Genomic DNA, 16836 nt, shown 5'->3' with positions numbered 1-16836 from the left:
CCTCTCTGAACCTTGAGGTTTGGGTTTGAATAAATTTGCTTTGAAATAAAAACAGAACCCAATTTCCTGCGGGCTTTTTTTTTTTCCTTCTTTCTTTCCTTCTAGGACTTTGGATTCTTGAGTTTACACAGTCGTGTCAGTAAAGAAAGTATCTGTTAAATGATAGGGCTTCCTGGTGTGCCCTGAAGCCAGCTCTGAGCGCCTCACCCGCTGTGTCCCAGGAATCCCACAAACGAGGAACCGATGGTCACCCCCTGGGCTCAGCGGAGGAAGGGGTCCAGGACCACAAACAGCCTCCTTCCAAGGCTCTTGACTATGGGTTGGAGTCCCAGTTCTCCAACATAAAAATCGGATTGTGTCCATGCTGGCGCGGCTGTGATTGGCTTCTATAGTATATAGAGGGGTCGGGGTGAGGGCACGAGGTGGGGGAGAGCAGGGGTTACCCGTCCACCTGAATTTTACCCCGTTTCGCTGCCCTGCTCTGATTTCCACGTGGAGCCAGTTGATGGATCGGGTGGATGTCCAAAGCCTATCACTCTTCGTGTAAGTCATTCTTTTTTTTTTTTTTTTTTTAAAGATTTTATTTATTTATTTGACAGAGAGAGAGATCACAAGTAGGCAGAGAGGCAGGCAGAGAGAGAGGGAAGCAGGCTCCTTGCAGAGCAGAGAGCCCGATGCAGGGCTCGATCCCAGGATCCTGAGATCATGACCTGAGCCGAAGGCAGAGGCTTTAACCCACTGATCCACCCAGGTGCCCCCGTGTAAGTCATTCTTTAGGGATTGGGGACTCTGTTCTCCGTCCCGTAGTACTTCCTGGTGCTCGTTCCTCTGCAGTCTGATCCATGGCCAAGAACTTGGCTGAGCCTGCTGAGAAGTCTGCTCTGTTCTCTGCCGCTAGTGCTGTGTTGCACTAGCGATGCATGGGGATGCATGGGGTGCATGGGGTGGCAAGCTCCCCATCGGGGCCCAGGGATTCCCCACTGTTGGTGTCCCCCCCCCCAATTCTTCCAGGTGGCTGGGCCACTGGAATTCAAACTAGGCATCAGCGTCCGCCAGAGGGACACCCTGTTACAGACTGAACTTGCTTAGGGATGTGGCGGATACCATACTTGCTTCAAAACCCACCTAGGGAGTTGGCTGCAGTGACCTGGGGATGCCCCTTTTGTCTTCCCAGCTTCAGCTTCCTTCCTCCTGACGGAAGCGCCCACAGCGTCTTCACTGTGCATTTTCCAGATTGTAGGAAGTCTGCTCTTTGTAGGGCATGGAGAAATATAGGCGAGTATGAAGAAAATTAAATGATTTTCATGATCTAAAAGACTTACATTTAAAAAACCATCTTTAATCTTAGCATAGAGAAATAACCTTTGGATATAATTTTTGTCTCTTATATAGAAGTATACACGCAGAAAATGAAAACCATTTAAAGAATATTTTAAAATTACAATTGATTATTCTGCATATTTCATATTTTTCCGCTTAACCTATAAGTATTTTTCCTATGTTAAGTATTTAATTTTTTTAAAAATATATAAGCTGTTGGTACAGGTGTCGTACTGCCAGATGCACGGGTACAGCAAATATGTCTGTTGTTTACCAGGAGTGAGAGTTACCTGACTATGGCGGGGGCATCTTAGATGGTTTCATATTTTATGTAAATGCTGGTCTCTGCTCTGACCCTGCCTGGGGGTAGAGCGGGGGGAAGGATGAAATCTCACTTTCCAGAAAAGGAGCCCTGCTATTCCCACCGCCGTGTGTGGTGGTTTGTCTCGCTGACCCTTCAGCGTTCCGCCTTGTCATCGGTGGATTTTATTTTAAAGACCATCAGCCTGCAAGTTTGATGTTGTTGTGGGACCGAGCATCAGGAGACAACCCCCCCCCCCCCCCCGCTTCCCGCCGGACCCTTGTCACTTGGGGTTAGATGGAGTGCCTGCAGGAAAGGAGCTTAGATTCCTCTGTGGGGCCCGCCACTCTACCAGCGAGAACACCCGGGCCAGGGCCTGCCTTCCAGATGGCCGGGAAGGTTCCACCAGCTGGGCTCTGCCCTCAGGGAGCCCGTCACTACTTGCCTTCCTGGCAGGTTCCAGGCCCTCTTACACAGAGGGCTGTGTGCCTCGGCCTGTAGGTTTCCTCTTCAGTTACGGTTCGGAACCGTGAAAAGCCAGCTACAGGGGTCTGATTGGCCTTGTGGGATTATCCGCGGTCCTCCCGTGCTGGAAAGTGGGTCCCGGTACGTTCCGCAGAGGCCTCCGAGGCCGGGCTTCCCAGAGAGCCAGGCTGATTTGAAGGGGGTCCCGGCCCCCTGCGAGGGATTCCTTCCACTCCTCTGGTCTTTTCAGAGTTAACAAGGCAGCCTCATGGTGTCTCCGACTTCTCGGACGGGCTTCTTCGAGCTGAGGGTCAGACAGCTCAGGCCAGCTGCCTTCCCTCCCCTGGCCAGCTGGGCAGTTTGGGGTGTGGGAACGCAGCTTGACTACACAAAATGACGTCATTGCGTGTGTGGGTTGATGCTTATGGCTCTATTTATTTTCCCCCCCAGAACCGTGGCCTCTGCCAGGCCTGAGCAGCCGCACCCGTTGATCGATTGGCTTTCTGTGGTCAGTTTTGCAGTTGTCTCCAGGCTTCCTGCAACCTGGCTGCCCGTGTCCTTGTTTATTTCCCTGGTGGACCCGCCGCTCGGGACGGGGCGTCCTGCCACACCTGCCCAGCGCTACAAGGCTTCGCTCCACTGGCCACCTGGCCTGTCTCAGATGTGCGGGCTTATAGGGCACAGAAGTAAAAACCTGGGAACAGAGCAGAGAAAGGGACAGATTAATTGACTACATCTGAGACAACACTGAGAAAATATCCTATTTTGTTTTCGTTAAAAACATGGCAGTGTTCCAAGTCTCCCCTTACAGTTTTCCACTGGCTGCCCTTCTTGTGAAGACAAGGGCTCTAAAATTTTGGCTGTTGGGCCTTTACTTTCTTAAAACTTAAAACCAGCTGAACATATTTAATATTACAAAATTTCCATAAACATTTGCCACAAAGACTGTGTATGTAAAGTTCCTGCCTGGAGGGCATTTTTCTTATTGAAGTTGAAACTCTGGGACATCGAGGGGATTATAACGAAGTGTTGATTTGACCCTAAGTGTCTCGATGCCAACGTGGGCTGTAGAGGGACCTGGAAAGAATTAGCTTGCAGGGTTGTCGGGGTGTTTTTTTTCCTTCCCCTGAATAAAGGCTAATTGTTTCAAAGCTAATTAATATGGTTTATTTATTATTAGGCAGTCGTAAGCAGAACTGAGTCCTGGGGAGGCGTAACCTGGCTGGACTGGGGTGGCAGTGTCTCTGATCGCATCGTGTCCGCTCCGTCCTGTCCGATGTGCACGGAACATTCTGCTCTCCGGGGGACATTGTCCTTCACTTGCTCTTTACCCCATGTAATGGCCAAACCGGAATTCTGTACTGATCCGGGCAGGATGAGCTGGACTTTCCCAGGGAGAGTTGACAATTAAAGTCTGGGCGGCAGAGGGGTGGGGGGTGGGGCGCCGTTCTGGGCCCCTGGGGCTTACGCATTGCAGTGTTGGCCTGGCATCCCGATCGCAGGGTAGGTCCTCCCTGGGGCCCCCCGTGCTCTGAGGCAGAAGGCTGCAGCACTGGCATCCCACCCCTGCTGGCCCTCCCGCTCCCCACCTTGCTCCCCAGGCACGTAGATCGCCTGGCTCTTCCCAGTCTGCAGGGAGACCCTGCTGCCATCTCCATAGTCTTGTGGGTTGCTTTGTCCCACACATCCTCAGAGGGACTCTGAAGAGTGAGGGTCATAGCTGGAGGTAGTAGGTCTCACCCTCCCAGTGGAGAGACCAGCCGAGGTGGCCAGAGTGTGAAGCGGGGGCTGGTACGGAGGACCGGGTGTGGACACAGAGAACCAACCGCCCTGCCCTTGTCATTGTTCTGGAACAGGGGCCAGGGTACTCGTGGCATGTGACCTCTGTGGGCATGTGTCCGTCTGCCTGGCTGGGAGGACTTGTGATATAGGCAGGTCCATTTTATGAGCAGGAGTTTGGTTTTATCGTGAACTTTCAGGTTTCATGCCTGCCTGAGGCTTTTCCCTATCTGTTGCCTTTGAACTTGAGATGTTAAGAGGACACACTGTGGATATCAGGGAAAGCCCTGGCACCCCCTTTCCATGCCCTCACATCCCTCTTGTGGTCCCGTGACTAAGGGTCACTGCCCTCTCAGACTCCTGCTCCCCAGCAGTGATGGGGCCTGGGTGTCCAGAGGGAGGGGAGAATAGACTGAGACAGGTCTGCCTAGGGTTGGACCCACTGACCTTCAGGCCCTTGAGAGGTTGGATGAGCTTTCTCTGAAGCTTTGGCTTGAGTTTCGTTGTTGTGGGCCCCTCTCTCAGCAGCCCCGTGGGCCAGTCTTGTGGGCTGGGGTGCCCCACCCTGGGGCTCAAACGGGCAGCAGGATGGGGGGGTGCCTGGGGGCCGTGGAGAGGTGGGCAGGCCCCGGGGTGCCAACCTGTCATGTTAGCATGGCTCCGTCATCAGTGCCCTAAGGACGGGCACCCTCCAGAGAGCTCCGGTTGGCGGCATCTGTGTCAGAGGAGCACTGCCAAGAGGGAAGGCTGGCCAGATGCTTTCCCTGGTCTCTTGTTTCTTTTCTGAGCACAGCCTGGGCACAGGGTGCACTGAGTGAGGGCCAGGCAGGATGGGGCGTGTGGGGCTCAGGGACCCAGTTAGGAGTATCGCATGCCTGTGTCAAATGGGAACGATTTATCTCAGGATGTGGGCAGAGGTGAGTTTGGTTTGGAAGATGCTGATGACCATGAGCTTGTCCCGGAGCCGAGTGCCGAATCGAATGATGTCTAGCGTTGGCCGAGTAGTTGACGGACACTGGCCCTGGGCTGGGCTTCCTTATCTCTTTGGAAGGCCCCTGTCCCTTGAAGCCGGTGGGGTCTTCTCTGTCTCCGGCTAGGGCAGAGGCCTAGGAAGCGGGCTGGTCATCCTCACCCATGGAGCCTGGGATTCTCCGGTGTGGTGTCCTGCCCGTGCTCTGTGCTCTTCCCAGTGGCCCTTCAGTTGCCTAAGGGGTGATCTTGCTGGACTGCTTTCAGGTTTTCTGTTTAAGTGGTAAATGTGGATGCCTGGGCCGCTGGCTCTGTCCACATCTGCCCTCGAGGGTCTTTTCCCTTCTAAGAATGGCCCAAGCTGAGCTGTACTGTACCAGGGGACAATGATAGTGAGGGGGACAAGGTGGGGAGGAGCTCCACTTAGATCCAGCAAGTAAAGCAGCCCCTACCGCTCATGGCAGGACAATAGGATGGGAGTTTTAAAGCCTGGAGGACCCATGGGTGAGTCAGAGCACAGAAGCCAGGTGGGGTTCAGACAGGCTCCAAGTGGCGGAGGGAGCTGGCGGGTCAGATGCGAGAAGTAGCATGAGAAGAACTCAACGGAGCAAGTGCAAGTCGGTGGGTGTTTTCTTCCATGAGAGATGCCCGCTGCAGCGGGGAGGGTGGGAGAGCCCCCGCAGAGCCGCCCGGGGGCCCTCCCCACCCTGCCGTCTGGGTGCTGGATGGCCTTTGGTGCCACGCGGGGCACAAGAGCCGTGGGGAAGGACGGTTGAAGTTCAGGCACGACGGATCCTTCTAGAATGAGCCAGGACAGACGCCTCAGTCCGCCCGCCACCCCCCCCACTGCTTGACCTTGCTCCGGTACATTGTGGATTTCCTTGGTGTCCCTCTTACTCCATTTCAGGAAGGTGGTCTTACTTTATACCTAACAGTGACTTTCATCCGCCTGGCTTCAAGTGAGAAGGAACTAGAAATCCGGGAGGAGAAGATCCTTCTAGGCGAGGTGTCCTAAATGTTCTGTTTCCTGTGTGTAGAAAGCCCCACGGGGGACACGGGCGTGGCTGGCATTCCTCCAGGGTCTGGGTGCTGCGGCTTCTCCCCAACATGGGCTCAGTGCTCGAGTGCATACCCCTGGTTACCCCAAAATATGGGCGGAACACTTGCCAAGTGCTGTTTAATAGCTTTACCCAGGTTGATGGTACAGGCCAAAAATAGGAAGCCTTTCTCTCTGGCTGGACACGGGAGCCGCCTGGCCTTGCCCACTGTGGCCGAGACACTGGGTGGGACAGGCCTGCTCGGGCTCCTGAGTGTGCTTGTGGAGGAGCTGTGCTTCCGCGTCTCGTTGCGTGCTCCTGGGAAGAGTTCTCCAGTCCTGGCGGGGCCTCACGGCCCTCCTGTCCGTGGTGCAGCCCTCAGGTATCGCCGAAACAAGGGCTTGCGGAGTTGTGGCCTTTTCTGTGGCCCCAGTTTTTAAAAGTACTTCTCACCACCTTCAAGTAACTGTGGGCGCTGGCTTTCAAGATTCTGGCAGGTTTCCAAGCCTTTTTAGTGTTCTTAATCTCCTCTGTAAGCGGTTCCTCTTGGCTCGGGCAGTCTGCAGGCTCTCCTGAGTTTGTCACCTCCTCTGTGAAGCCTTCTAAAGGGAAGAGTTGTCCGTTTGAGGCATTATGTCAAAGTAAGACTCGGTACCCACCAAGGCTAAGTGGGAACATGTTAGTGTATTTCTCCTTAAGCTTCGTTTAAATACAAGAAGTAACTTTGCACACCCTGTCAGTTTTACTTCCCCAATAACTTTTCCTTCCCTCCTTCCTTTCTGAAAGGGACCCCTTCCTATTACAGAGCCGACCCTTGAACAGCATGAGGGTTAGGGAGCAAGTGAGAATCCTCGTAGAACTTCAGACTCCCTACAACTTAACTTCCAGTAACCGGTGATTGACCAGAAGCCTTCACCACCATGTACACAGTGGATGGATGCATTTTGCCTGTTATTCGTATCAGAGGCTGTATTCCCAAAATAAAGCCAGCTAGAAAAAAAGAAATTGTTAAGAAAATCACCAGAGAAAATATGTTTACAGGACTTTACTCCATTGAAAAAAATCTGCATATAAGTGGACCTCCACACTTCACACTCCTGTCGCCTGAGGGTCAGACATACATATAATTTCCTTTTGTTTTTGGAAATACATCGTTTACATATATGTGTACATAAACATCTGTGTCCGTTGTGCAAAGCACTGGAAACAAAGAAAAGAAGCCCGTGACCTACTAGAATGCACAGTGCTAGACCAAGGAGATCAATTCCGTTATGCAGTTGGTTAAATATTTGATTTTCAACTGTGTTCCACACCTTGAGAAATCTAGAGATGAATGCGATCAAGACATTTAACACTGAAGAGACTTGGAGATGGTCAGGGTATGTAACAGCCTGGCAGCTGGAGCAGGAAGGTGTTACGAAGATCTCTAGGAGATGGGTTTTGAAGGGTGAACAGGAGTTTGCTTGGCAAGCTCTTGCCTCCTGAAAATTTCAGGATGGTTCCTAGGTAGAGTAAATGCTTAGTTATTGAACATGAAACGTAATTGCGTTGTTAGATGCTGGGCACTGCTGAGAGACCCAGTGCCGGCTCTTCCCCTCCTGGCTCTTAATGAATGACCTCTTAATGAATGACGGCTGATGTGTCTCTGTCCCCTCCCTGAATTGGAGACTTGGGGGCATAAGGTGGTGTGGGAGTGGAATTCCTTTTTGTCGTTGGGTGTGATAACCCTGACTGTAGGGGTTGTCCTTCTAAGGAGTTCTTCAGAGCCTTGCCTGCCCTTGACTCCGTTCTTTCTGGCTGTGCTGTGGGAGCTGGCTAACGCCCCTGGGCGCTCTGCTTCATCACACTGAACAGGAAATACAAGTATGGTCTTTTTCTGAATGGGAAGTACACAGATCTGGGAGGTCCAGTGGTTCCTTTCTCTGCCTTGCTGTGTAATTGGGCAGGTTATGTCACAGGATTGGATCCCAAGAGATGACCCTGTTGTTTTAAAGGAGGAGAAAGTGAGGCACCTGGGTGTTTCAGTTGGTTGAGTGTCTGGCTTTTGCTCTTGCCTCAGGTCTTGCTCTCAGGGTGGTGAATTCAGGCCCCTCCATGCTGGGCGTGAAGCCTACTTAAAAAATAAATAAATAAATAAAGGACGGAGGGAAAAGCATATTAGTAAACTCTAGCTTCCTAAGATTCAAATGGTTTGAAAAGTAGAGTGTAGCCAGGAAACTGGTTTCTGTAATTTCATGCCCTTTTCAAAATATTAATCAACCACATGAATCCTGATTGATTATAAGATGGGCCCGGGAGTGGTCTGGGTTGGCTGCAACGGTTTATTTCCGGGACGCATACCTCTCCTTTCTCACGGGCCTTGAGAACTACTGCCTTGCAGTGTGGACAGTCTGGTTGCGTGGTAGGGGCAGTGTTGCAATCCTGTCTGTTCTTCATGGGAACGTCCTTGATAAGGCCTTCGGACATGCTTGCCCAGGTTGCTTGCGTGTTCTGTCTGCCCCAGCGGTCCCTTCCCCACCTGCCCCTCCGACAACTCTGTGCCTAAAGGAAGTGGTTCAGATAAGTGATGACACCACAATAGATTTCCTCTTCGTCCCTTGTATAGTAGAATAAATGTAAGTGCTGTTTAATGCATCACCTCCTTTCATATTGCATTTGCCAAGAAAGTGCAGTTTTATTGAACATTAGGATTGAATTCTTAACTGAGTAATCAATTTCAGTAGTAAGTTAAAATGCCTTCTATTAATGGACAACTGCAACCGTTAATCAGAGTTACAGCAGATTAACAGTTGTCAGCATTTATGCTAATAGCACTTATAAACCAGGGGCTCGTGAATTGCACTTCATACTTCCATATTTCTCCAACAGTTGGTAATACTTTCTGCTTGGAGGTATTGATTATGTTGTCCCTGTGCTGGCTACTTGGAGACGTAAAGAGATGTAAATGACATTTTCACGGTGATGACACAGTATCACCTTCTGGTCTTGCACACTTGGCTCTGTGTCAGAATAGATGGAAAGTGTTCATTTGTTCTGGTGCTCTACTGTTTAATTTGATCTGGTGTGTGACTAAAGCAAGACAAATAGTATTTTTAATGAAACCATTTAATAACCTCTGGTAGCTTAGAATCGAACGCATTGGAAAAATGCAATTAAGGAATGGCTAGATGTAAACAACAGAGGGGGAAAAAAATCACTGCTCTGGCACCACTGACCCAATTTATTGTACTTTCAGACTTTCATCGCCTTAAATGGTTTTGAACCAATGACGCTGGATTCCCTTCAAAGAACGGACAGCCCATCGTGTGAACTATAGTTTGTGGACAGATTTATATTGGTGAGTTCCTGTAAAATATCTCCAGGTAAAAGCTCAGATTTTTTTTAAAACCCCTCTGGAATGCGTTTTCAATTAGTTGATGGCTATGGATTGCCAGCAGGCTCGGGGTGTTTCATTGGGATGTCTAATAGCGGGATCCTATGGACTGTCTTTCAATTAATTGCATCTGGTATTTTCATTTATCAAAAGCAAAATACATGTAATTAACTCTGAAGCAATATAGTTCAGTGTAAAGTGATTGTTTCTGCTGTCGCTGCTGCTACAGAGATAAGTCAACGGAAATTATACTACTAGGAAACTCAAGGCAGAATGAAAGTCGTGTTTAGGACTTCTTGATGTATTAATTACAAAGAATAAAAATGAATTGGGGAGATAGTCTCATGCCACCCCAAGTGAAAAGTTAGTCGGACGTCTTTAGAAAGAAAGCCGCTTGCTGATGAGCTTGGATTTTAAGAGCTGCCAGCCTCCAGGATGTCTTGAGCAGGAAACGATTTTTTTCTGGTGGCGTTGATTGGGGGATGTGAGTGTGCTCCGAGGAGAGCATTCAATTTTGCCCGCACTCCCTCGGAGTGTGGCTGAGAAAATCCTCGATCGATGTAGTTCAGTCCTTTACCCAGAGCAAGGTTTGGAGGTCCAGAGTCTGGTTGCAACACGCCGCTTGCCATTTTTCACAAAACCCGCATCAGTGTCCTTTCTGTCAAACCCCTGGGCATGTTGCCCGAAGTGTTGGATAGCATGTAGTCCCTGGTTTGGAGATTGGGCAGGTGCACCCCTGTGGGCTTGGGGCCAGCTTTCTTGGACCTGGTCTCCGTTAGAGACCTGCGTGCAGTATTCTTCTGTGAGCACCAGTGGGCGGGAGGCTGAGCACAACCACAGCCCGACCCTAACCAGCAGATAGACTGCCGACCAGCAGACAGACTTGGGGCACAGGGAAGGGTCTCACTGTGTATTCCCCCCACCCCTCCCCATGGGGTAGGGGCAGTTGCAGATCCTGATGGAAAACTACCTGGGACCTCAATCTCTTCTAGGGATTTGGAAGTCTTACGTGGGAATTCAGTAGTTGGGCTCTGATGGTCCCCTAGATCCCCTGCCTTTTTGAAGATTAAATTTGGTGTTGTAGTCCCGAAGCTTCTCCTGGGAGTGACCCGAGAGGGCTTGACCTACCAAAGGCCACAGTGGAGTGTGTGGTTCAGAGAGACTCCATGTTCTTGAAACAATTCTAGGAACCTTAGCACTGGGGAGGGCGGGAGACTAGAAATACTGAACATCCTTTGGGGGGAGATGGGTGTATTTATTAGTAAGTCATGATGGCTACGCTCAGCCATAGACCTTCAGTTTTGCCCTTCAAGACCAATATTAACTCTTTTCTTTCATGCATCCTTCTCAAAGAAACTTTCCTTGAAGACTCCTTGTGCTGGAGTCTAATCCAGGTTCCTCAGGCAGAGAGATGTTTTTACAGAATCTTTGTGGACCTGCTGGTTTCAGTATTGGGTGCCGGGGCTGAAGATGGTTTCCGTGGGTCATGACCATGGTGATGGCAAACCAGCAGACTCCCTCCCACAGGCGTCCAGTTCTGTGTCCAGACACTGGTGGCGGCTTGTGTCAAGTACTTCACTGAAAGGTGCTTGAGGCTCACCGCTGGCCAGGGGGACATCTCCATTGGATACCCAGAACTGGAGAGTAATGCTTAGTACATTTTTATAGAAACCACAGGATTGGAAAACTCTTCTCCGAAGTTAGGAATGTAAGAATTCATAGTAAAAATGAAATAGATGAAATGGGCTTTTTAAAAAGAAATATATATATATATCAAAAATGGTTGAGGAACCACGTTTTCATTGGACTCAACCTGATAATTGAACCATGCAGGCTCCATTTTCCGATTGTTTTGATCTCCGAGAAGAACGTTCACTTTCCAGAAATGCATCTGTATCAGAATGCGGTTACAACACTGCTCCTGAGAACAAATCTTTCCCCAGAACTGAAGCGCTCAGACACTTGGCCTGATACACTCGTTCCCGCTTCTGTGTTTGGGGCATCATTTGGGGAAACAGCACCTTGGAGGAACTCAAGGTGTTCAGGATCACCCTGGAGTCGTCCACAGCCAGAGCATGGCCGTTGTGCTGGGAGGGTGATCTGTCTAGGACCAAACCCTGTTGGCTTGTAGCCCCCCATGCCCCGCATCCTGCCGGGGAGTTCTTTGCCCCGACCACCCTCACAAGTACAGGGGGGCTGGGGTTCCCGCATGTCCCTGGACACGTGTGTTGGCTCTCAGAGCTCTGGTCTGTGGCTCGTCACTGTGCCCAGTAGGTTGTAGCCCTGTTTTTGCCAGCTGCTGAGTCTGGTCGATACACAACAGCCTAAGAGGGACACCTGGCATTGCCGCCTGAGGAGGGACCCACGTGTTGATTTCAACTCGGTAACTCACCTGCTGAGGTCTCCAGTCTAGACAAATCTTGTTTAATGTGGGCGGAGGAGAAGGAAGTAGATGTTTTGCACAAAACTCATGAAAAGCCACAGCCTCAGGATGGCAAACCTTCGAGGCTCTAGAACTGTTTCTACGGCCTTTCTGACCTTGGTATTTTTGAGGACGTCCTCATTGAAGAGCGTCATGTGCCTGTTACTCTAGACTTCATTATTTTGGTTTATAGCTTTTTTAATAATAAATTTCACATGAAACAGTTGAGTTTTCTTCCTGCAGAGAGGCTCATTTTGTCATCATGAATGAATCATGACATGGAAGTTTACATCTTGGCGTTTTTGGGGTAGTTTCACTCTTCGTTCTGTATGTTGCTACTTGTTAAAATGGAAACCCCGAATGCCCTCTGGCTTGCTGGTTTGTCCTGGAACCAGAATCCGTTCTGCATCCGGTCAGACGGGGTGTTGTTGTTCTAGGACTGCTGTAACTGACCGTTCCCGCAGCAGCCCCCCGTTAGCTTGGGATCGCAACAGAAGCGGTAGGAGGAAGCGCTTTTTGTTAACCATCTGTAGATACGTGGAAGTGCAAATCAAAGCTCTCGGCCTTTATTCCGGAAATGATGACGGGGTCGCAGTGGCTGTGGTTTGGCCAGGACATGGCCGCGAATCCGGCTGCTCGCACCCCGAGAAGCTTGGGCACTGAGTTACTCTTACAGGTCGTAATAAGGATGTGCAAGCCCAGTCCACTTCACAAGCCCCCCGCCCTTTCACAAGGAAAGGTGGAAGCGAGGGGTCCCCAGGGCCCCGGTGATGGCTGTGCCTACTGGGTGGGGAGAGCCTCACTTGGCCTTCTGTGGGCGCCAGGCTGAGCTGACCATCTGCAGTGCGGCTTGCGTGGGCCAGCAGGGTTCCATGGAGCCCTCTGCCTGGCCGTTGGGGCCTCTGCTCTGTTTCTGCCAAGACGGATTTCTTTCCCGATAAACAGAAGGGCAGTGTTGCCCTACTCTAGAAGCTGATAGCTACATCGTGTGGTGAGTGTGTTGGCCCTGGCGCCGTAGCCTCTGGGGTCCTCCTGAGCTCTTGGCCTGCTCGAGGGACGTGGGATCCCACTCCAGCTTTTTGGCCAGAGGCAAGACTGCCGACATCGGAAACCGCAAACCGGAGACAGACTCGCAGGGCCTTCTCTCTGGGGGGGGGGGGGGGGGGCTCTCTGGATGAGGAACAGTCAGGAGGCTGAGATGAGGTTGGGGGACGCTGGTGGGGCTTCAGCCAGCTCTGAAGAGATGGGAGGAGCCCCAGCTGGGCTCTGGGTGCTTCGGTCTTGTTTGGATTTTATTTCCTGAGCCGCAGATCCAAGCTCCCATGGGAGCCGTTCTCTGGGAGGTGTTGATTCAGCCCGTGTTCCTTCCTCCTGAGAATCTCCGAATCCTGCCGTGGCTTTGGCAGAGATCATCCAGCCAAGGCCCCGCCTTGTCCTTGTTCTCAGGAGTTCCTCTTTGTCCACGCCGTATGGGCCCAGCCTCCAGACTCGTACTGGTGGGATTGTTTCGTGTTGTTGATGTTTGCCCGTGTCCCACTCCTCAGGACCATGGTCCTTGTGACAGCCGCTTAACCAGCCAGGGAGGCACGGAATGGAACAGAGGGTTTTAAATTTTCACTCTGTCCTCCATGTGTCCGGAATAAGCAAGCCTGTTGGTGCTTCCTGGGGTTCCGGGCCAGGGTGGGTCTCTGCCGAATTGTGCTCCTGCTGGTGGGCCCGGCTGGCGAGCCGTGGTGCAGCAGGAACCGCAGCCTTGTGCAGCGTCCACCCACGGGTCGTGCTGGGAAACGTGGACGTGTGGCCCGTCTCCCTCTCCCGGAAAAGGGAGGAACTTGACAGTCAGATCTCTTTGCTGGCACGCGGCACCTGTGCGAGAACAGAGCTGGAGACCCTGATGGTGTAGCCCATGCTCAGGCTTCCCCTTGTCCTCTGCCCAAACACCGCAGTACCATTACGGGCTGTGCCAGCATCATCACAGGACCCCTTTGCTGTTGGTGAGGACTTCTGGGGTCACTGCTCTCTGGTATGTTCCTAATGTCAAGTGTGCCACGAATCTGTCCCTTCCCTTTGCACTTGGTTCATGTGAAGTGGGGGCTGACCATGGATGGCTGCTTGCCCCCAAGGGTGTGGCCATGATGCACAGAGCCAGCTCCCAGAAAGTCAGCCGTCACGGATGCCCAAACAAGCCCCCGATAGAGGCTGTCCTACCCCTGGTCCCCCCCAGTGGCCTGGGGAACAGCAGCCCATGTTCTGGGACATCGAAGGTGATTGTCAGTGGACAGATCCTTGTCCTTTTCCCCTGAGTCTTGAGGTGTGGGTGTTAGGAGAACAGGGTGTTAGGAGAACAGGGAGGAGCGTGAGGGAGGTGATGGCCTGAGGGTTACGCCTCTGCTGGTGGAAGGAAACTGATACTTTGTTTATAGTAAACTACGTAATAAGGATTATAAGGTATGTGCGTGGGCAAGGAAGTGAACTTTCTCCAGTGAAAATGTTGGGAGCTCTGAAGGAAAAGGTAGTTTTATCCTGTGAATATTTTTGGGTAGGGCTTGTGTGTTGCCACTGTTAACTATGACTTCTAGAATGCCTAGACCAGGAACTTTCTTTGAGCCTGGTCTGGGTTGTAAGCAATTCCTGTTGTGCCCCCATCAAGCTTTGTTAATGGAGGGACACGCGCCGCCTCTCTAAGTTCAAGTGTAATCTGGCATTACCTTAAATGTAGCCTCCCCTCCCTCTGCTGCAGACGCTAAAGAAATACTCCATGTACTGCCCATGTGACATGGAGAGAGCCCTGGTATTTTCAGTCCTTTATCATCCAGTTTCTGGATCCACGTTTAAGCATTTTCTGAATCCAGCCTTTGGGAAATAGCTGACAATCCAGCTGTCCCCAGGTGGAAGTGGGGTCCCCGTGGCTGTTTGCCTGGAGCTCCCAGCTAGCTCCCAGCAGAACACATTTGCTCGACTGACTGATTGATCATTGATCGATTCCTTATTTTTGGCAAACTCGGTCACTCCCACCTGGATCCAAGCTGTTAAAAATAAAGTCTTCTTGGTTAACATTGCAATTCATTCTTTGCACATAGCAATTAAGATAATTCCCTTAGACTTGTACCAGTTAAGGATAAATAGGAGGTTTTAGAAGAAAATGCAGTGTAATTTACTGGTTTTTGTGTGGGGGCCTGTGAGTAATCCATGAGGATATGTGCCACGAGGGGACCCCTGTGCAGGGAGGTGGAAGGAGCGCTTTCTTGGACTCTATCCTCAGAAGCAGCCCGACCACTGACATTTATACATATTTCATTATGTGGGTTCTTTAAGCACAGGGAGCCAACAAATCAATTTCTCAGCAGTGTACTGTTTAAGAGAACCAGCACCAGCCTATGGGATAAGTTGGAGATGGCTGGTAAAATTAATTATATATGGCAAAAAGATAGAACATTATGGGGAACAGTTAACGTGCGGGGGGTGAAAACTTGAACTGTGCGTGAGGAGCGGTTCCAAGCATCTGATCCCAGTGTTCGTTTCTGTTTCTTCATAAATGTGCACTAACGACAGTGGCTTCCACAAAGGACCCCAGTCCTCCATCCCCGGTCTTTCTCCAGGAGGACAGGATCGGGTGTCCCCGCGCCAGCCCCTGATCGGATGCATTTGAGGTGGGCTTTGATTTATGGGACGGTGTCGTGCTGCCTTTTCATAGGGGCGATTTGCAGAAAACAAGTCTTGGTGGTAAAGCGATCTGGTTCCTGTGCCTTGTAACCCAACACCTTTTCTGTGGTCGCCTTCCCTCTTCCGGTTCAGCTATACATTGTTTAACTCAAAGGAAACCTTTGTTGGCCTGGACTGGGTGTAACCTGCAACTCCTTGAAAAATTCAGCTGGAGCTCGGCAGGAGGGGCTATCGGTTTCCATCAGGCGTGGGTGAGGCTGTTCAGATGGCTGGTGCTTTTGCTCCCTCTTCCCAGGGCAGCTTGGGATGAGGGCATGGCGGGTCAGGTTCTCGGGCGTGCCCTCGGGTCCCCGCCAGGCCCGCCAGCTTCTGCAGTCCGAAAACGCGGTCTGCCTTCCCATTTCAGGAACGCAGGACTGGGAGGTCTAGACTCCATCAAGCTGCCCTTGGCCTCTTGGTCTCCTCTGCATCTCTCTGTATGATCGTCTGCGGGGTCTGGCTTTGCTGGGTCCTCACATGGATGAGTGCAGGAGGTGGCCCGTGATGTGCCGTGAGCCCTTTTAGTCCTTGTGAGTGCAGCTTCTCCCTGGGATTTTACTCCCTGGTGATGCCACGCCTTGAGACTATCAGGTGAAATTGGATGATAAAAGTTAAGGAGCAATGCTCTAAGTCCATGGAAACTTCCAGAGTGATAACCACCGGCAAGCTTCCTGATGTAGAAACCATGCCCGCTGCTCCCCTCACCTCCTTCATTTTTCTGTACCTGGTCCCCCTGTTCTGGATTCCACAGGACTGTTTCTTGAATTAGTGGATCCCAGGCTGCGGTGGGGCTGGGGAAGGGTGGGGTGGCCGGGCCCAGGCAGGGGGGCCCATCCCAGCACCGGTCTGCAAGGCATTAGCTTCTGAGTGTCTTCTGCAGATGGAAGGCAAACCAGCGTAGTACAGTCCCTCTGGGGGGAGGTATATGTGTTCCTGAGCTTTCGGAGGCGGGAAGGCAAAGGCACTCCTGGCTTCCCCTCTGTGCAGGGAGGGTGGGGAGTTTGAATTCAGGGTGGCTCGCCGTCGCCTAGTGGGCAAGGGCGCTTGCACATCTGGCTACTGTGACCACATCTGAACAGGGACTACGAGGACGGTGAGAAGGCCCAGCAGGCTCCCAGAGCCTCGTGGCCCCAGGTCCCTTGGGACTGGAGGACAGATGGCCTGTGTATCAAATTCCTTCATGGACCCGGCATGCTGGCCGCCTCCTTTGCCTTCCTTTGGCGATTTGGAAGCCGGCATTTCCTGCATGTGGAACTGACAAGCCCCAGCCCCACATTTGTTGAAAACCTTAAGTTTGAGAGCCCTGGCCTTTCATAATTCAGTTGAAACTCCCTGCTACTTCCTAATTACAGCAGAAGATGACCTCTAAACCGCGAGGTAGGGTTGCAGCTTCCTCCAGGAAGGAGGATTCGTATTGATTTGTACTCTGATCTCCCATGGGCTTAAGTGGCAGCACCGCAGAGGCCTG

General features: G+C 51.5%; 1 protein-coding gene across 5 annotated transcripts in view; it reads left to right on the top strand.

The window, feature by feature from the left end:
• The window catches only part of CTBP2 (C-terminal binding protein 2), a 154299-nt gene that overhangs the window by 39885 nt on the left and 97578 nt on the right, over window positions 1–16836 (top strand). For 3 of the 5 annotated variants that reach the window (XM_047703478.1, XM_047703473.1, XM_047703474.1), the window contains one exon: window positions 9107–9208. The exons of 1 other annotated variant lie outside the window; for it this stretch is intronic. The gene's annotated coding sequence lies outside the window, so the exon portion shown is untranslated. Of the gene's footprint in view, window positions 1–9106; window positions 9234–16836 lie in introns of all 5 variants that reach the window. One more of the 5 variants, XM_047703475.1, reaches the window with a different exon arrangement.

This window comes from Lutra lutra, chromosome 14 (assembly GCF_902655055.1).
Source record: "Lutra lutra chromosome 14, mLutLut1.2, whole genome shotgun sequence".
In the NCBI taxonomy this organism is placed as follows: Eukaryota; Metazoa; Chordata; class Mammalia; order Carnivora; family Mustelidae; genus Lutra; species Lutra lutra.
Note: the sequence above shows the minus strand (reverse complement) of the source record. Positions and strands in the feature narration are given on the sequence as shown.